This window comes from Mandrillus leucophaeus, unplaced genomic scaffold (genome assembly GCF_000951045.1).
Source record: "Mandrillus leucophaeus isolate KB7577 unplaced genomic scaffold, Mleu.le_1.0 Scaffold1553, whole genome shotgun sequence".
Taxonomy (NCBI): Eukaryota; Metazoa; Chordata; class Mammalia; order Primates; family Cercopithecidae; genus Mandrillus; species Mandrillus leucophaeus.
The window spans coordinates 132,343-152,468 of NW_012101536.1; the positions used below are offsets into that span (position 1 = coordinate 132,343).

Here is a 20,126-nt window from a genome sequence, read left to right on the forward strand (position 1 = left end):
GAGGTGGGAGGATCCCTTGAGCCCAGGATTTTAAAGCTGCAATGAACTATGATTGCACCACTGCATTCTAGGCTGGGTGACAGAGTAAGACCCTGTCTCTCAAAAAGAAAAAAAAAAAAAAATAGAGAAGTCTGACAGCAGGTGATAACTGGAGTTGATTCAGTGACCCAACAATATCGGGGTTCTGAGTCAGTGTCTTACCCTCACGGCTTCAAGATGGCTCTAACAGCTCAAGACACTGAGTCCTGATCCCATGTTCAATGACAGGAAACAGGGTGGAAAAGGTCAGAGTATTTTTCCTCATGCAACTTTCTTATCAAAGAAAAAATATCTTTCCCCAAATTTATCTAACAGAATCCTACTTTGATCTCATTGGCAATATCTGGGGCACATAGCTGCCCTTAGTGGCAAAGGAGACTGGGAAAGTATCAGTTTTTTTCAGCTTCCATAGTGGAAAGGCAGCCAGGGAGAGGCAGGTAGGTGATGTATCTGGGGAACTAACCAGAAAGTCTACTAGACTGTCAAGAAGATAAGTCTATTTGAACCTGTGATCAATGTTCGGGCCAAGTAAAATACTAAACGTTAATCAACATAGCAAAAGCACACATTTAGAGCAGAGTTCCCCTCTCCACAAGGGTGTATGGTATTTTAAGGGTGCCAAATCACTTTTATGGAGTGTGCTAACTTTTAGAGACTGCACCTTGCGCGCGCGCGCATGCGTGTGTGTGTGTGTGTGTGTGTGTGTGTGTGTGTGTGTGTATAATCTCATAGGGTTTCTATTAAGTCTGAATCAAACCCTCGAGTTCCTGGAAAAGAGTAAATATTCAGTAAATAGTTGTCCTTTGAGTGGAGTGTTGAGTTTGGGAGCTTCAAAAGTTCACAGGGACATGGGAAAGGATTTAGTGAAAGAAAAAAAAAACTGATTAGTGGTTTGCTGCCAATGCCTTGGAAGGCTGGTTTACAGCATCTGAGTGTCCTTAATTTGGATCCTAGGAGCCTTGAGGGAACCTTAACAGGAGGGAAAAGAAGAACCTAGGGAGAGGTAGTGGCACTGACAACTTGGTTCAACAGATTATCTTTGGGGACCTTCCCTATACCTGTACTGGGGAAGATGTACTACCACACACACACACACACACACACACACACACACACAGAGTTCAAAATGGTCCCTAGCACACACACACAGACACTAAAACTTAAAAAGTTGAAGCACGAAAAGAGTGTATATTATTGCCAGCTTTGATTTAACTTTCTCTTTTCCAGTAGAATATTCTCTTAAATACTTACAGAAGGTAGTTTCGGTCCATAATGGTAGGAGATCAGGTAAGCAAGTATCAAGAGATTGAAATTTAAGAGTTACAATTGTCTTAGATTTCTCATCAGTGAAAAGAATGGAGTAGACCAAGCTTGTCCAACCTGTGGCTTGTGGGCCACATGCAGCCCAGGACGGCTTTGAATGTGGCTCAACACAAATTTGTAAACTTTCTTAAAACATTAGGAGATTTTTTTTTTCGATTTTTTATTTTTTAGCTCATCAGCTGTCATTGTGTTAGTGTATTTTATGTGTGGCCCAAGACAATTCTTCTTCCAATGTGGCCCAGGTAATCCAAAAGATTGGACACCCCTGGAGTAGATTAGCAGTGGTATTCAAACTTTGTTGCATATTAAAAATTACCTGGGGAGTTTTTTTGTTTGTTTTTTGTTTTTATTTTTTTTGAGATGGAGTCTCACTGTTGTTGCCCAGGCTAGAGCGCAAGTGGTGCGATCTCAGCTCACTGCAACCTCTGCCTCCCGGGTTCAAGCGATTCTCCTGCCCCAACCTCCCGAGTAGCTGGGATTACAGGCACCTGCCATTGCACCCAGCTAATTTTTGTATTTTTAGTAGAGAAGGGGTTTCGCCATGCTAGCCAGGCTGGTCTCCAGTTCCTGACCTCAGGTGATCCACCTGCCTCAGCCTCCAAAAGTGCTGGGATTACAAGCCTGAGTCACTATGCCTCGCTGGAGAGGTTTTTAAAATCAAGATTTATGAGCTGATCCTCAGACCACTTAAATTGGAACCTCTGGGAATGGAAACCAGGTATCAATATTTTAAAAACTCCCTAGATGACTCCTGAGTTTGGAAACTGTATTAGTTTGCTAGGACTGCCATTCAAAGGACCACAGACTGGGTGATTGAAGCAACAGAAATGTATCTTCTCACACTTCTGGAGTCAGGAAGTCCGAGATCAAGGGTTGGTTGATCCTGAGCCCTCTCTCCTTCACTTGCACCTGACCATCTTCCCCCTATATCTTTACTACGGTCTTTTCTCTGTGCATGTCTGTGTCCTAAGCTCATCTTATAAGGATGCTGGTCGTATATTGTGTCAGGGCCTAGTCTAAAGACCTAATTTTAACTTGATTACCTCGTCAAAGGCCTATCTCCAAATAGTTCTATTTAGAGCCCCTGAAGGCTAGGACTTCAACGTGTGAATTTGGGGAAGACACAGTTCAGCCCATGAAAGAAACCATTGGACAAGTATGATATTTCTCAAACTTTAACATGCGCACAAGTCACCTGGAGACCTTATTAAAATTTAGATTCTAATCCAGTAAGTCTAGGTGGGGTCTGAAATTCTGCAGTTCTAACAAGACCCTAGTGATTTCAATGTTACCAGTTGACAGATCGTACTTGAAGTAGCACGGTTCTGTCTAGATGAGTGGTTCTCAAACTTTAATGGACATCGGAATCACCTGGAGAAATTGTTAAAAGCAGATTGTTGTGATCCAGCCCCAGAATTTCTGATTCCACAGGTGTCGGGGTAGAGCCCAATAATTTGCCTTTCTAACAAGTTCCTAGATGATGTTGATGCTGCTGGTATAGGGATGATACTTTGCAAACCATGTATCTCTGACATTTTCAGACTTTATGGTATTGGATGTGTCAGGGTCATTATATACATCATTGTACGTGAAGTTTGTAATTTTAATTGCTGATAGCATTACTTTTTTTTTTTTTTTTTTTTTAACAGAGTCTCTCTCTGTCGCCCAGGATGGAGCGCAGTGGCACCATCTCAGCTCACTGCAATCTCTGCCTCCTGGGTTCAAGTGATTCTCCTGCCTCATCCTTCCGAGTAGCTGGGATTACAGGTGTCTGCCACCACACCCAGCTAATTTTTTAAAATATTTTTAGTAGACACAGGGTTTCGCTATGTTGGCCAGGCTGGTCTTGAACTCCTGTCCTCAAGTGATCTGCCCACCTCGGCCTCCCAAAGTGCTGGGATTACAGGTGTGAGCCACTGTGCCCGGCCAGCATTACATTTTTCTTTTTGCCAAGCATAATTGCTTTTTCTGTTAATAGGAGGAAGGATGAGAAAGTGGGAGAAAATGCTGTATTGGGATTTCTTTTAATCTCATACAAATAGAAGTGAATAAATACAGAGGCTACACATCAGCCCATTAGTCTCTATTCATGTTTGTTCTCCAATCATAGAGCTATTTTGCAGCTTGCTCTTCTAGAAGCTCAAAGTTGATTTTATGAGATTGGTTGCATACTTCTCATAATGCGATTTTTAAAGGATTAACCATTCTAGAGATTTCAAGGGGCATTGCAAATTTCCCCCAAAAACATTAATTTTAAATTATTTCTAATTTAATCACACAATTGTTTCTACACGAGACCAACAGTGAGCTACATCAAACAGTATCCCCTCCCCAAAATTATTGGATATGAAGAAAATATTTTACCTGATTTCATAGAATTAGATCAGTAAAATTCACATTTTGCTACTGTTATTAGAAAATTTGATATATATATGTGTGCTATATATAGGTGCTATATATACACACACATACGTATACGCACGTGTGTATTGTATACACATAGGTTATGATTTTCTATTTGCTTAATTTAAAGCATTTTATATTATTTTAAATTGTTCTTAAATCTTTATTTATATCTCCATATGAAACAGTGAAAATATTTATATTTTAAACTTAAAAAAGTATTCAACTTGCAATCCAATAAATTTTTTTTATTTTTTTATTTTTTATTTTTTATTACTTTTTTTGAGACAGAGTCTCGCTCTGTTGCCCAGGCTGGAGTGCAGTGGCCGGATCTCAGCTCACTGCAACCTCTGCCTCCTGGGTTCACGCCATTCTCCTGCCTCAGCCTCCCGAGTAGCTGGGACTACAGGCGCCCGCCACCTCGCCCGGCTAGTTTTTTGTTTTTTTTTAGTAGAGACGGGGTTTCACCGTGTTAGCCAGGATGGTCTCGATCTCCTGACCTTGTGATCCGCCCATCTCGGCCTCCCAAAGTGCTGGGATTACAAGCTTGAGCCACCGCGCCCGGCCTCCAGTAAATATTTTAAACAAAGATGTAATCAGGTTTCTAGCTGCCCCATTTACTCTGGGCCTCTTATCTAAAGAATGGGTCTTGCTAAAGTATTTCCCTTACTTACAACTTATCCAAAATTATGCCAAATGTATAGGGCTTCTATTCAGAATAGATTTACTATGCCATAATTGTTTTAGTTTACCCTCATAGCTTTTCCACATGTTCCACATTCTTGGTGAATTTTTCCAGTAATGCACCTCCTAGCACTGTCAATGGGAAGAGGTTACCTGTCATGTTTCTAGCCTGAGCTTCCGACCACCAGATAACAGAAGCCCAATTGTGGAGATGGATACAACAGGCCCAATGCCACTAAAGATCTGAATTGTATAATGAATTCCGTTTCTCCTGACTTCATGCTCAGCAATCAACCTTAGTATGCCACATGTTCATTGCCTTCAGGGTGAGAATAACCTGGTCAGAGTGTCTGGTCTCCCTCACAGTTATATTTCCCATTGTAAATTACTAAGCCGCCACTCTAGCTTTAAACACTTATGAGTGTTGTGGGGGTGAGTCAGCACCCAACACCCTCAAACCTAATAAATGCAGGGACACTGATAAAGATCAGTTATCTGGGGGTTGGCTCAAAGCTAGGCCTTGATGCTGATGACTCATAGAAGTGAATTAATACCAGCTAGCATTTATTAAGTATTTTCTGCATACCAGGCACTGTGCAATTTTATTTACATTATCTAATTTTTCCTCATAGCAACTTTGTGAGGTAGTCATGTTAATTTCCATTTTACAAATAAGAAGACTGATACATGTATATTAAAAACCTGCTCTAAATCAAATGACTACTGTGGCAGGGACTTTTAGTTGCCATGCAATATCTATTCCCACCTTCTCCCTTAGTAACAGAATACCAGTTTTATTACTGGTAGTGATGTATCTAGCAAATAGTTTCTATTTCCTGGAATCCCTTGTATCAAGGTGTGAGCCTATGACTGAGTTCCACCAGTGAGAGGTAATTGTGTTGGGTGGTACTTCTAGGAAGCCTGCTTAAAGGGAGTTGATTTGGCTGGGAGGAGGGCCCTTTTGTCCCTCCCCCTGCTTCCTCCTGCTGCCAGTCTCCAACGCAGGCATGATGCCTGGAGCCATCTTGGACCATGGAGTGACTGACTGGATGTAAGCTAGCATTAAAGATGTTGGAACAGAAAGGTAGAAGAAATCTGGGCTTGTGGTGGCACCATGGAGCTACTGTGCCAGCTCTACCCCAGAGATCTTTGTCTGCTACTGAAACCAATTGGCATTCTGTCAGCAGAGATGAAAATTAGAGATGGCTATTGGTAGGCAGTGGACAATGTTTTCATGCTATGTGCCAAGTACCTAATTTTGATCTGTGATGGATACATGTGTTTGAGTTTCATCTCTGCCACTTAATAGCTATGTCTATTGGACATCTCTTGTGCCTCACTGCACAGCCTCATAGCCTACCATTTAGTTAAGCCATTAGTCCATTAACCAGCTTTATGTGGGTAAAACCAGAGAGTGCCTTGCCTTAGCCTCACAGTGAATATCTCACTTCTCATCCCAGGACTTCTTGAATGTTTCAACAGGAAGGCCTGTTGGAACACCCTTGTACCCACACATGTGTGTTATGGAATGTGAGGGAGTTAAAGGCCCAAGAACCAACTCTTAACTAATGTGAGATGGGAGCCTAAGATAAATAGTCCCTCCTCCATTCTTGGCCAGATAATTCGCAATTGCATTTTAATAGTGTTTGTTTCCAAGAGATTCTCAGAGGGTCTGACTAAGCAGGATTAAGTCCTAGTTGTCTACAGTTGTGACCAACTCAAAAATATACTCCCGTATTGGTTTTCTCTCTTCTTTTCCTTTCCCGAATTTCCTACTTCTATTCCCTAGAATCACTTCCCCAAACAAATTATCTACGTTGAAACCCTTGTTTCAGCCTCTATATAACCTTCTGTGTAACCTTGAAGTAAGCTATGCTGACAAAACTTTTTAGCACTTGCTGACATTTTTATGTCCCTTCTATGATGAGGCAAAATACTCTCTTTGGTGTACAAAGATGAGAATACATCATGAGATCTGATAATTCCAACTATTGTATGAATGTGGATCAATAGGAACTCATACTTTGTTGATAGGAGTACAAATTGGTACCATTCTGGAAAAGAAAATTTAGTACTATCTTGTGAAGTTGAACATTTTGTATACCCTATGACCTAGTAACTTTATTTCTAGGTATGTCACCTAGACAAATTCTCCTGCATGTGAAGCAGGAACCCTCCTTAGGAATGGCCATAGCAACATGATTCATAATACAAAAATTCTGAAATAATCTAATTGTCCATTGATGGAAAAATGATAAATAAATTTGATATTAATTATTTCAACAGAGTAAAAATGAATTAACCATTTCTCTATGCAAGAACACTGATGCATATTATTAACAAAATCACCAAAAACTTCATGCAGTTGGGTATCATTTTTATAAAGCTCAAAAAAAGCAATACTACACAACACATTCTTAGGAATCACACACACATGATAGATCCTAAAGCAAGGTGAACCCAAAATTCAGAACAGTACTGGGGAGACAGGGATGGGATAAGGTAGGAACAGGTAGTAGAGGTACTAACATTGATGATGTTCTGGGTCTTGAATGGGGTGATGGGTTCATAAAAGCTCATTTAGTATTACTCTTTATAACTTACTTAAACGTGATACAGATTCTTTTATATACATCAAATTTTATGGAATAATTTAAAGAAATGAAACCATCACCAACAAAGATGCTGTACTAACGAAGGACAGCCTCAGTGAAAAGCCTCCTCTAGCCCTCACTCTAAACTAATGGCTCTCAGAGTCAATATTTCTCATCATGTAATGTATTTTTTTCTTTTGTGTTATTAAGTATATTGTAATCAACTAGAATGGCAGGGTACAAGATTCCTTTTTTCTCATGGCCTTTAAGGGTCACATCCTCTACTATATTTAGAAAAAAACAGTTTGCTGTGTCCTCTCTGCACCTGTGTCCATTTGCCTGTGATTCTTCTATGTCCTGAAGCTGCCCATTGCTCTTTGCTGTGCACAATCCACCTCTTATTTTACTGCTGTTTCAGTACAGCACACAGGGGCTACATTCCTCCTTGTTTCGTGTGTGTGTGTATGCGTGCGCGTGTGCACGTACACAGGCGTGTGTTGAGAGGTGGTAAAATGGTAGTGAGTAGGGAGGCAGTTGACATGACCTTTTTCTTTATACTTCCAAACCTACTCCTTGCTTTCCTTAACAATGCTGCCAAACAAAGCAGTAAAACTGTACCAGATTTTTAAACTCTGGGCCAGGATTTATAATATTTAAATCATTTGTGCCCTGGAAACTTTGATGGGGTCGGTGACCTCCTTATCAAAATAGTGGCTTAAATACATGCACTCAAACTCATTGGATTACAAAGGAAGCAAATTTTATTGAAATACAGTTATCAGAAATTAAAAACAATTGTGTAGTATAGTAATCTACGTACTTTTTAATTAAGCTATTAAGCAACAAGATCTAATGGTGGATCTAATGACCTAAATTTTAAAGTAGTAATGATTATGAAACATATTATATGATATCTACAATAACTGTAATATGATATGAAAAATATCTGTTTCTTTGGTGACAGTCACAGGTACTGCTAATACCATTGTGGTTTGTTGCTTACATTCATACTTGCAGGAAATATTAAATGTCAGATAAAGATTAGTGAATATAAAGATGTCATTTTTTTTTTCTTCCAAGTTCATGGACTCTTTAAATTCTACTGATATATTCTTGGGGGTTCGTGGATCCCAGATTGAGAAACTTGCTCTAAGCAAAGCAAAGGAAACTACAACAGACGTGGGAAATAATTTTAAACTGGATACCAAATATTATCTAACCCATAGCCCACAAAGAAAGCAGTTAGCTCTAACCTTTCATGGAGGGTAGGAGAGTCATCTCAGTTTCCATTCTTACCTCACAGATCTTTTTAAGAGGACTTTACTTTTCAATTTTCTGCAGACAAGTCTCCATACTTCCGTTAGGAACTCCTGCCTCATTCTCAAGGGATCTGATCTTGCTCTTGGATTCATCAGTCTTCCTTCTCCACTATATTTTCCCACTAAGAGTTGCCCACTTTAGAATAACTCCCTAATGGCTCCCACACAACAGCATAAGGTGGGCTTTGGCATGCTGAGCCTTGTTTCCTTTAAGACCTTTACACTGGGGTGAGTTGTAATGATCGGAGCCCATGTACCCCTCCTAACCTTCCACTAAAAACACTTATTTTCAGGGATAGCACAATCTTAACACATAAGGAAAAAGAAGCATTTTCCTGACTTTCCCATATATTAAAGGACTGCTGAAGCATACAGGAAAGCTAGTACTGTACACTTATTATGCAGATCAGGTATAGTTATTTATTCATACCATAGCTGCTTTCAAATGGGCTCACTACTGAGCTATGTAGATCTTGTGATGGCTGTTTTCTGAGCTACACAAACACCTGGCTCCAAGTTTGAAGTTTCTGTTTGTATGAGTCCGATTAGGTGTTTAGATAGTGCTACTTGTATCTTCTACAATACCTACTGATTGAATGACTGATTGATTGATTATTTTAATTATTTTTTTCAGGATTAGTAATGGATTTTTAATAAACTTTATTTTTAGTACAGTTTTGGTTTGCAGAAAAATTTTGAAGATAGTAGAGAGTTACATATACCTATATCCAGTTTACCCTATTAAAATCTTACATCAGTATGGCACATTTGCTACAGTGCAGCAATATTGATACATCTTCGTTAACTAAGGCTCATGTTTTATTCAGATTTTCAGAATTTTTACCTAATGTCCTTATTCTGGTCCAGGATCCCATGCGGTCTTCGTGTCTCCTTAGGCTCCTTTTGGCTGTAACATTTTTTCAGATTTTCTTTGTTTATGATGATCTTGACAGTTTTAAAGAGTACTGGTCGGACATTTCATAGAAAGTTCATAATTGGGATTTGTCTGATAGTTTTCATTGATTAGACTAGGGTTCTGTGTTTTTGGGAGGAGTGCCATTCTCATAACATCATATAAAGGGTATATACTATCAACATAACTTATTGTTGATGTTGACCTTGATCACCTGGCTGAAGTAGTGATTGTCACATTTCTTCACCATAAAGTCACATTTTTTTCTCCCTTTCCATACTGCATGCCCATATTTAAGGAATGAGGAATTATGTTCCACCTCCTTGAAGGTATTTACAAAAATTATTTGGAACTTTTCTGCCCTTAAGATTTGTCTCTTCCTTCCTTCATTTATGTATTTATTTATTCAATAATTTATTTGTGTTTGTGTGGATTCATGGTAATGACTTTTTAACTAAACAATTCCAATCTTATTTATGACCAGTGGCATGAATTTCTGGCTAGCCCTATATTTCCTAAGCACAGAAAAGAGTAAAACCAATAGCTACACATAGAATTTGTTTCACTATTGGTCTATTCATCTATCTCTTTCCATTTCCTTATCTAATTTTTGGTCTAATTTTTCACCAAAAGAATAATTCAGTAACATGTTAAAAAATCCAATCATAAAAGATCACACAGTGAAAATTACTTTCCACCTTTTCATGTTTTTGTATCCCTCTTCAGCGGCAACTCCTGTTAACTGTTATTGATGTTTTTTCAGACGTTTTCAATGCATTTATTAGCAAATAGCTATCATTCTGCTTCTTTATACTCTAAGGAAAAAGGCCAGGAAAGAGACAGCAGGGCAACAAAAGGAAATAAGAAAGAGGAGAGCAGGAGCAAACCAAAGATCATGAGGTCAATCATAGAATTCTTAATTCAGTTACTATATTTGCTTGGCAAACAATTCAGTTTTCCAAGATTTTTTTCTGGTGTAGTTTTCCCACAATTGTGAGTTTCAATCCCTGATTATCAAGCAGTGTGGGTATATTACTTAAGTTTTTTAGTTGAAAACAACTAAATCCCCTCTGCCCAGTTTAAGCAGAAGAGTTTATTTGAAGGTATTGGGTGGTACGATTTTTATGGCCCCAATTGTCTCCATCCCTAATCTTGCCTTTTGGACATGTGACTTTGTAGTTTCTCTCACTAAGGACAATATCTATATGTCCCTTGATTCTAAGGTTGACTATGTGACTTGGTTTGGTGAAGGAGATGTTAGTGAATATGAAGCACATAGAGGCTTGAAAAAGCATGTACACACTTCTACTTCTGTTTTTGTTCCTCTGTCATCTTCAAGAAGATGACAAGAGCCAAAACTAGCCTGCTGAAGGATGAGAGACACGTGGTACAGAGCCAAGTCATGAAAGTTACCCCAGCTGAAGCTGTCCTGGATTGTCTGATAGTCACTTGATCCCCAGGCATTTAGCAAGCTGAATTGCAGCTGACTATAGATATAGTAGCAAATTCAGCCAAAATCAGCCAAGGCCAGGTCATCTGAATTCTGTAGATTTATGGGATAACTAAATGCTTATTTTTGTATGTCACTGAAATTATAGGGTTGTTGTGCATCATTTTATGGCAATGAATAACTGAGGATCGTACTTCAAGGAATTTCTGGGAGGGGCAGAGAAGGTGGTTTGGATGCTACATGACCAGAAGTACCAGCAATCACACTGCAGAATGTTTCTAGCAAAGAGTTCGCCCCTGCTGCCTTATGGTGCTCAGCATCTGTCATTCTAGAGAACAGCTATTAGAACCTTCACCAGTGCTCTCCAAATGAACTGAATGCCTTGAACTCACTGCTTGCAAGAATCACTGACATCCAGCACAAAGTTCACGTTCTCATTCCAGTCATCCTGTGGATGCATCCGACTACTAGATTATAAACCACAATTAGAACTCTAGCTGCAAGGGAGTCTGGAAAGTGTGTGTGTGTGTGTGTGTGTGTGTGTGTGTGTGTGTTTAGCTTTCTAGCATCTGTAGTACAAGAAGGCCTGCTAGAAGGGGTTTGGAGAAACTGTGAGTCATTCTCCAGTATCTGCCATGGAGGCATAGACAAAAGAACTCAACTTCCTGATCCCCTGAGTTTCTTCCATCTCTGCATAGAGAGAGTCAAGGTGTTGACAGGACTTAGAATCCTGAGGGGAGGACCCCTGGACCCCCTGACTACTCTACACCAAACTTGACATGGCAATTTTAGCTCTAGAAAAGCAGTTTCATTCTGATATTAATGACTGGGAGTACTCCTTGATTTTTCCTCCCTTGGCATTTGGCAGAGTGAGTAGCCAGGTGAAGCAACACTTTATTTTAATTACATTGGGCACTGTAAACAAGGAGTCTGGCCTCATTTCACTTTCTCTATAGTTGAGTAAAAAGCTATAGTAAAAACACTTAGAGAAGTGTATTGTATATTCTTATATGGTGAGAATATAAAGGAAGAAATAAATCTCTGTCTGCCCATATTCATATGCCAATTCCCTTTGATCTAAGTATCCTAAATACCTAAAATGTGACCATATTAGGCTGATACATTGTAAACTCACCCTTGCTCTTTAACCCTACTCCCACCACAAGCTAGAATGGTTATCTGCAGTGTCTGGTCTAGGACACATGTCATTAACTGATTGATAGAAGACATTTCCACAAAATGAAAAGGCTTTGGATATAGATGTATTTATTTGTAAAGTGCCACTTGTAAGATTGGTCACATGAAACCTTTACTTGTTCTCCTTTATTTTTCTTCTGAAGATCTTGTTCTAGCTAAATATTTGCTGAAACATTTTTGTAACCTTTTTGTGTTTTAACTTAATAGACAAAGCCATGCTGTTGCTGACACTAAAAGCACTGAAAAGAATTACATTTGGGCAGTATTTTAAGGTGTGCTTTTTAACTAAACTGGGTGAGAAATTAAGTATACCTAGTATCTGTATAGATAATATCTGAATCCTTGACTGGTTACCAGTAAAAGTAGGAGAAAATCTATTGGAATATATATATGCTTCTGAAGAGTATATGATCTGTGAACATTCCCAACAGTGGAACATGACGAGAGCATTTACTGGGAGGATCAAAAGGTATTCTGATGTTGCCAAGATGCTATTTGGGCCATGTGGCTTTGCGCATTCGATCAGTAGGTTTAATATCCTTTGGAATTGATGAAAAAATCTGAATAGGAAATAATAATCCATTCAGCTCACTGGGAATTTGTGATAACCACTCATTATTATTGTTATTTTCTGAAGTAGTTTTCCTTGTATTTTACCAAAGATATTTGGGACAAGGTCTGAAACTTCTGCTCACCAAGGTGCCAAACTGGAATCAAGACTTCAGGCCATGGAAAAGCTACCTCCACAGATGGAGTCAAATCTGTGGAGGTAGTTTTTCCTCCTACACCTTTCACTGCAGCTCCCACTACTCCTCTACCTGTGGAATCTTCTCCTCTAGCCAATTGGTAGAACTGTTGGACTCTAGTCATATCATATACATTTCTATATTTTTCCTGTACCCTTTGCCATGCCTAGAGGACCTCCCTGGCTCTCTTGGCATCTATGATCTGCCTGGATGATATCAAGATAAAACTTAGCTGCATATCCAGAATTCTCCTGGTTTGCTCAGCCTTTGCCCACCATTCTCTTCTTTGAACTTCTAACGCATCTATATCTAGCATCTAGGCTAGCCCTTCTGTACCCCCAAGATGTCTACTCATAACTAAAATGATAGTTTCTGGAGGATAGACCGGTTTGCAATTCTGTGTATCCCCATTCCCTACATCAGTGCCATATGGATACAATAAATCCTCAGTTGATGGAATATGATGCCTAGAACATCTAGCACAAAAACCACAATGTTTAAGGAGCAAAATTCCTTGCATTTACCTGGAGCTTCCTTCACAGGCCCACCTGACTACTGACTTCATTCTTATTCTTAAAAGGGTCACATGATCCCTTTCTTACAAAGGTGACACGATTATTTTACTGCTTCCCTCCAGTAATAGAGAGGAAAGGGCTCTGTATTGGTCTTTCATCTCAATTTTCTCCTTGTGCTTTCTGTGCATGAGGTGCTAAAGCAGTATGGCCCTTGACCTATGCGCTTGACTGATTCTATTGTTTAATCCCCACAACAACCCTAAGAGTAAGCGCCGTTATTATTCCAATTTGGAGATATGGAAACTGTCATGGAGAAGTTAAGTAACCTATTGTCTCAAGCTATTAAGTGGAGGAGCCAAGATTCAAACCAAGGCATTACGGCTCCCAGGTCTGTGCTGTTAACTCCTACACGAAACTGCACTTCCTGATGCCCAGGTATTCCATTAGATGATCCTTGAAACCTCAGAGTTTCCTGGGTCAGAAAATTTAAGTAAACGGAAGAAATTATAGCTCCGGGAACCTCTTCTGTTATTCTCATTGTGCTACCAAGAATGCCACAACATCCTCTTGGTGGAAGAAACAAAAGAGTAGGAATTTAGTATATGATATTCCCTCAAGGCTGCAAAATACAGTACTTCAGAATTATTCATGTCATTAAGATCAAATCTGGTCTATAAGTAAATGCAGAGTCAGGATATGAACTCACACTAAGTAAAGCACAGTGGTTGGAATTCTGCTATTGTCACTTACCAGTTATAATATGGGTATGTTACTTTACCTCTTTTTTTTTTTTATTATTATACTCTAAGTTCCAGGGTACATGTGCACAACGTGCAGGTTTGTTACATATGTATACATGTGCCATGTTGGTGTGCTGCACCCATTAACTCGTCATTCACATTAGGTATATCTCCTAATGCTATCCCTCCCCTCCGTGCCACAATAGGACCCGGTGTGTGATGTTCCCCTTCCTGTGTCCAGGTGATCTCATTGTTCATTTCCCACCTATGAGCAAGAGCATGCGATATCTGGTTTTCTGTTCTTGCGATAGTTTGCTGAGAACAGAAGAAAACCTAGGTAATACCATTCAGGACATAGGCATGGGCAAGGAATTCATGTCTCAAACACCAAAAGCAATGGCGACAAAAGCCAAAATTGACAAATGGGATCTAATTAAACTAAAGAGCTCCTGCACAGCAAAAGAAACTACCATCAGAGTGAACAGGCAACCTACAGAATGGGAGAAAATTTTTACAATCTGCTCATCTGACAAAGGGCTAATATCCAGAACCTATAAAGAACCCAATCAAATTTACAAGAAAAAAACAAACAACCCCATCAAACAGTGGGCAAAGGATATGAACAGACACTTCTCAAAAGAAGACATTCATACAGCCAACAGACACATGAAAAAAATGCTCATCATCACTCACCATCAGAGAAATGCAAATCAAAACCACAGTGAGATACCATCTCACACCAGTTAGAATGGCAATCATTAAAAAGACAGGAAACAACAGGTGCTGGAGAGGATGTGGAGAAATAGGAACACTTTTACACTGTTGGTGGGACTGTAAACTAGTTCAACCATTGTGGAAAACAGTGTGGCGATTCCTCAAGGATCTAGAACTAGAAATACTTTACCTCTTTTATCTGGCACTTAGTAAATACTAAGTAAGTATTAGCTACTATTTCTATACCACAATATTTCCCTGTTTCTGTAGCCATCTATGCTTCCTTACAACAAAGCACAGTGTAAAGCTCTTTGCCTCTACCTCATTGGATTAAATAAATAGGTCTGTAAATATAAGAGAGAACAGTAATAGTGAAAAAAGTGGATACTCAAGAAGTCTGGATGATCAGTGACTTTTTTTCTTTTGTTAATGAAAGGATGAGTTGGACGGAAAAGGAGTGAGTCACCCTGACAATGAAATGCTACCAATTTAGGATTTGATTCATTATTTTATGACTGTTGCTTGTTTCCTGATGCTATTCATTTCTTATTCATTGGAGGAACAATAATCCCGTTTTGGCTTTTTTAGTTTTATAGCTGAGACATCCACTTCTAAGTGCATCAGCTACACCTCTCCCTTTCCCTACTGCTTCATCACCATCTCAAGCATCAGAAAATCAAATTTCAAAAATTGCCCAGAAGTATTGGGTGTACAAAAACATTGGTTTCTCTTTTGGAAGTTCTTCCTGTGAGGGTTTAAGCATGGGGATTTTATAGAGGAGATGAACATCAGGGATATTTGTGGCAAAGTCACTTCCCTTCTCTTAAAATGATGTTGGATGGAGAGCCTCCAAGGTAAAGATTCTCAAATTGTCTGCAGTTATAATGTCCAAATATTCGGGGGAAAATCCCATACGGCAAGCAATAAAACAAAATTATTATGACTTCCCGTTGATGATCCATTTTTTAAGGGATAGTTTGAAGTAATAAAGTAAGTAAATATTAGTCTAGGGAAAATGTGGATATACTTTATGGACTATTTAAATACAGATTATCTTTTCATTTTGTGCCGTGACCTGAGACTACTCAATGAATTTTCCATGTGTATGCATTTGTTCTTACACGTCCCTTTTGGCAATGCCCTTTATTATCCTTGAAAACAAAGGCACCACTATAGTATAATTCAAATGTGTCTAGTTCTTTAGTCCTTAAAGATTGGTGGAGGGGCTGCATTACCTCTCCCTTTAATATAAACTAGGAACATGATTATTTGAGAATATTGGGAGTCACTTTCCTCTCCCAGTAAGATTGAGGAACCCTGGGTATTTTTACGTGTGTCACAAGCTTAACATGAATTTTCTCTTGTCCCCTCACTTAGTATCACATACATCACAGCTTTTCTTTCAGTCACCCCTGCTTCCTAGTAACTGGTTCTCCATGACACTACTACCTCTCTCTGACTCATTTCATCCCCAAACTGTGGAAAACAGCCTCTTTCTCAAAACCCAGCTAACAGAAAGTTGTCTTGTTTAAGGCTTGAGGATAACATTAGGGATTTACAAAGCAGAAAGGAAATTTAAAACTTGGTATCAGATATATTGTGCTTTCACTCCATTGGCCCTGCCCCTTTGCAGGGAGGCACACTGTCTTTACCCTCCTTATCTCTTGGCCTGCAGCTGTGTTTCAGATGTCCACTTATTCCCCTGCTGTAAGAGTCATTCTTTTCATGTCCTCAGATCTTTCTTTTCCTCTGTGCCAGAGGAAGCAAAAGCCGTTTACAAATTGATCCTGGGCATAACAAAGACACTGTTCTACGTTGTTCTACAGAATCCGTTCATGGTTTCTCCAGTAGTTTAGTCTTGGGTGTGTAGTAATCTCTCACCTGCTTGATTACGAAGATGCCCTTAAGTAGTGTGTCCAAGAACGAAAGAAGTACTGTTTCATTTATTATTCTGAAGAGTAAAAATGACTACAGGTTCAAACAATATTTTTGATCCTCTAGTCCAGTGGTTTTACAAAGGGAAAATATGACTATGGAATCTATAACAAACATAAACTTTATATATATAGAAAGAATGGCGTATATATACATATATATATATATCTGTGTTTATATACAATTCTCAGATATATTCTCAAAAGGTTAAAGGTCATGAAACTCACGTGCCTAGCAGTAGGAGGGGCTCCTTGTGTTAGAAAAACACCACTACCAACAACAACAATCAACACTTTGCTTCAAAGAACACTCAAACCCACTTAGTCAATATTGTGAATTTCACCTGCAGATCCTGTTTCTAATTTTATTTAAGTGCTTATGATTTAACTATTAATTACCTTGGTAGAAGCAGATGACATTCTTAGTTACCATAAGACTTTTCCCTAGTGTGTTGTTCGAAAAACATTAGTGTTATATGAGGAAAGACTTAATAGTTAGTGACTTAATTCTAAGTTTCTGGGTTTATTTCATTCAGTCAAGTATTTAGGCACGTGTCTAATGGGTTCCTGCCAAGGTTCTGACACTCTACCAGACACCGAAGATGATTCAGACACAGATGCCACTCTCATAAAACTTATATAACCTCTTGGGAAAAATTGACACAATATAAATAAATACAAGGTAGAAAGTTCTGCATGCCCTAAGGTAAGTCTAGATAAAAAGTAAATTTACATCACTTAATATGCAAGGCAGTATAATTTCTCTGACTGGCACTTTCTAGTAGCTACCTAGGGCATCCAACTTTAGCTTCATGACTTTGAATCCCATCAGACATGGGTTCAAATCCTGCCTCTGATATTTAACAACTATATGGTCTTGGGTTATTCACTTATTTTCACTGAACTTTAGCATCCCCATTTATACAACAAGCTTACTAATACTTCAGAGGTTGATGATGAGGATTAAATGAGATAACATACATCGTATATAAAGCGTGTGGCACATAGTAGGTACCTGGAAGGTGGCTTCTCTTTTCCCATTGCTCCATAAACTGACCAAATAGATGTAAATACCTTAATGTGTGAATACTTATTGTATAGTTTGTAGAAGAAATAAGAAGTTACATCTTCCAATCTGAAGGATAAAAATTTTATGAAATGCTTGTAAGTTACTTTATCATGAAGCTTTCCCTGAACGCCCTGTATAAAATAGCAACAGAGTACTCCTAACCTCTTTTTTACTTCATTTTTCCCTACCATATATCTGAAATATTATATATTTATTGTTTCTATTAATTTTTGTTGATAAATATTAGTTGTACATATACCCCAAAAGTTGTACATGTTCCCAAAAGGAATACATGCGATATTTTGATACCTGAATACAATGTGTAATGATCAAATCAGGGTAATTGGGATATCCATCACCTAAACTATTTATCTTTTCTTTGTGTTGGGAACATTACACATCTTCTCTTGCTGTTTTGAAATACATAATAAACTATTGTTAGCTAGAATTTCCCTACTGTACGATCAAATGCTGGAACTTATTTCTTTTATCTAAACGTCTGTTTGTATCCCTTAAGCAATCTCTCATTCCCCCTCCCCCTACCCTTCCCAGCCTCTGGTACCACCATTCTACCTTTCGTCTCCATGAGATTCACTTTTATAGTTCCCACATATGTGTGAAAATATGTGCTATTTATCTTCTGGCTTATTTCACTTAGCGTAATGACTTTCAGTTCCATCCATGTTGATGTAAATGACAGAATTTCATTTAAATTTTTAATCTTTTCTAATCTTTTTTATGGCCAAATAGTATTCCATTGTGTATATATACCACATTTTCTTTATTAATTTATCCATTGATGGACACTTGGGTTGATTCCATAACTTGGCCATTGTGGATAGTGCTGCAATAAACATGGGAGTGCAGATGTCTTTTTGATATATGGATTTCCTTTATTTTGGAAATATTGCCAACACTGGGATTGCTGGAGCATATAATAGTTCTATTTTTAGTTTTTTGGAGGAAGCTCCTTACTGTTTTCTGTAGTGGCTCTGCTGGTTTCCATTCCCACCAACAGTGTATAGTGTTTCCTTTTTCTCTGCATCCTGCCAGCATTTTAAAATTATTGTCTTTTTGACAATAGCCATTCTAACTGGGATGAGATTATATCTCATTTTGGTTTTAATTTTTTTTATTTCCATAGGTTTTTGGGGAACAGGTGGTATTTGGTTACATGAGTAGGTTCTTTAGTGGTGATTTGTGAGGTTTTGGTGCACCCATCACCCAAGCAGTACACACTGAACCCAGTGTGTAGTCTTTTATCCCTCACCCCCCTCCTCCCTTTCCCTCAAGTCCCCAAAGTCAATTATATCATTCTTATGCCTTTGTGTCCTCATAGCTCAGCTCCTACTTATGAGTGAGAACATATGATATTTGGTTTTTCCATTCCTGAATTACTTCACTTAGAATAATAGTCTCCAGTTTCATCGAATTTTCTGTGAATGCTGTTAATTATTTCCTTTTTATGGCTGAGTAGTATTCCATCACATATATATGTACCACAATTTCTTTATCCACTCATTGATTGATGGGCATTTGGACTGGTTCCACATTTTTGCAATTGTGAATTGTGATGCTGTAAACATACCTGTGCAAGCAGGTATCTTTTTCGTATAATGACTTATTTTCCTCTGGGTAGATACCCAGTAGTGGATCAAATGGTAGCTGGATCAAATGGTAGTTCTACTTTTAGTTCTTAGAGGAATCTCCACACTGTTTTGGTTTTGATTTGCACTCCCTGACGATTAGTGATTTTTCGTATACCTGTTTGCCATTTGTATATCTACTTTTGAGAAATGTATTTTCAGATCACTTGCCCATTTTACAATAAATAAGATTAATTGTTTTTTGATATTGAGTTGTTTAAGTTCCTTATGTATTCTAGTTATTATTTACTTTTTTTTTTACTGGCTGACCCCCTCCCTGATAGAACATGTTTCACGAGAGCAGGGGCTTTGTCATTACACTGCTGTATTCTTGGAGCCTAGAATAGTGTTTAAAATATAGTCAGTGTGCTCAATAAATATTTTTTAGATGAACGATTGCAGGAATTAAGTAAAATTTTAGTCAAATAAAATTTAGAATTTTTTCTATTGGTTTTAGTAATAAATAGAAAACTTTTGACAAGTGAAGTGGTAGTCGCTGCTATATTGGATACTGAGGTTTTACAATTGCATCATGTCTGTTAGTAATGATCATCTCTTAGCTATTTTTAAAAAATTTTTCATGTGTGCTATCAGTCTCCAGAATCTCTTTCTCTCCATGAACCTTATCATTCTCTCTCAACTCTGATAATTTATTTCTGTCAGGGGTATCCCTGATTGCATATTTTGAATTTCTAATCTTTGTTTCTTTTTTCTCTCTGACTCAGTGGTTTCTGTGTGATAGCTGCTCTGTCATATTTTCACCAGTAGGTGCCAGTGTTTGCTATAACTTATAGAGACAGATCTACAACTTATGGAGGATTGACTTTCCAGGAAATGTTT

At 38.4% G+C, this 20,126-nt stretch overlaps 1 protein-coding gene across 1 annotated transcript in view; it reads left to right on the forward strand.

Annotated features, from left to right (window-relative positions):
- Positions 1-20,126, forward strand: part of SYTL5 (synaptotagmin-like 5) — a 227,752-nt gene that overhangs the window by 1,683 nt on the left and 205,943 nt on the right. The gene's annotated exons all lie outside the window — the stretch shown is intronic.